Here is a 2,006-nt window from a genome sequence, read left to right on the forward strand (position 1 = left end):
TGCGTGGTTTGGTTTTTTGCTTAATTAACCGAATAAAAAAGTTAAAGACTACAAAAATGTTACCCGGAGGAGCCGTCGGTGTTTTCATGTGAGGCTTGTGTTGCACCGCCCCCTACTGGTCACTGTGTGTTAGTGCAACTCACCACGTGCTGTGACACAAAATGACCACCAGAGGGAGCGGTCAGGTTTGCTGATGAAAAAAGGACAAACTCTATTCACTTTCATGTTATTTTAGAGTTTGCATCGTTTAAATAACATTACATTAGATAGTAGACAATAATATTTTTGAGGGTTTTCTTTTCTTTTTTTACTAGACACATTTATTTTTTATTTGCTCATAGGCCACCCCAACAACCAGTTATTAACATATAAGGGGAGAGAAATGTACTCCTCAGCATGTCATTTTTTAGATTTGATTTTCATGCAGTTCTCCATTGCTTAGATAAAAACCTAATATTTGTAACGCTCCCTAGTGGCTCACCTTCATAAGGTCATCACAGTAACTCGTAAACTGTTATTAAACCGTTGTAATTTGCATTAAAATTATTGTTTATTTGTTATTTTACCTGACATAAATATRTTTTAATTTGTTATCTAAMTTGTAAATMTTGTGTGARTGTAAGATGCTCCTTTYATTTAAATAACCTATCCTCAAATACTTTTTTTATCAGGTTTCTTCTCACTCACAACAGGTTTGAACTTTAGGATGTAATACCGGAAATAACCGCTTGGTGTCAGACTAGAGTAGCAGGTTCTCAGCTAAGAAACCCCAAGAGCAGCACTTAACCCCTGCCTTTGGCTCTGGAAAATCAGAACAATGCTGATTCTGGTCTAAACACATTTTAGGAAAAGAGAAAAACTTATTCAGCAGAGTTATTTATTAAAAAAAAGCACTATCAGCTGACTCCTTCAGACGTGTGGGAGCTTACACATACTTGTGTCTCACTGATCAGAGTTCTGTTCTGCTTACATCATGATGTTTTTGTCTGTGTGTGTGCCTTCATTTACCATTAACCCTACTTTCCTGCTGCAAATAAACAAGGCCTCAGTTTAAAATCTGAGGTCACGAGGTCATTAGCTGTTGATAAACCCTTTTCTGTCTGTTAGCAAAATATCTCATGAACATCCTTCAAAGTATGTTAGGTCTTTAACTGTAAAACGTTCTCATGTTTTTGGAGTGGTGAACCATCAATGGTGATAACTATTCAGTAAAAAAGGAATGCATGATCATCAGTTTTTAGATCTTTTTTTAACTCAAGGTCAAGTTTCTTGCAAGCTGGCTGGTGCTGTTAAATATTTATGCTAGGAGAGTGCAGCTAAATATAGAAGCACTGGTTTTACCATCGTGAGACAATGTCTCACGCAGCGTGACGTCTCACCCACCGCTCCACCTAATCACAGCTGTACTTTTTAGATCAGGGCAAGTTCAATGATGGGAGGGGCCACAATTTTTTTGTCGACACTACCAGAGGGCTGCATAGTCCTCACCCAAATGTAACAAAACTGACATTTAAAAAAATTATTTGTGTAAATAAGTGTATAAAAACAACATACAGTGCAGTAACCTGACATTTCATGCTCATGTGTAATAGTTGTACTCTAGTTTAATAAATATAAATATAAAAAACTGCATGTAGCTTTCAGTTGCTGTTTGTTTATTTGCGACTTCAGTAAATTTCTCATATTTAGCTTTGTGCAACGTGTTGTAGTGGTGACTTATATTAAAGGGATCCATGATTAGTTGTAACATTAAACTTTATTTGATAAACATTTATTTTAACTGTAAAAAAAGACTAAAAATACTGTAAGATGTTTAGTTTAGTAATTTTATATATATATATTTTTAACACAGACGGAGCCATCTTATTTACACGCAAAGCATTCTGGGTAAATGATGACGTGGATAGGTCATCGCTGTGAGCGAGCTATATCCACCCTGAAGGTTAATCTTGGACAATATCTGATGATCGACTCTTTTAAATGAAACCAGAGAGCGTTGACAGAGA

Source organism: Austrofundulus limnaeus, unplaced genomic scaffold (genome assembly GCF_001266775.1).
Source record: "Austrofundulus limnaeus strain Quisiro unplaced genomic scaffold, Austrofundulus_limnaeus-1.0 Scaffold276, whole genome shotgun sequence".
Classification (NCBI taxonomy): domain Eukaryota; kingdom Metazoa; phylum Chordata; class Actinopteri; order Cyprinodontiformes; family Rivulidae; genus Austrofundulus; species Austrofundulus limnaeus.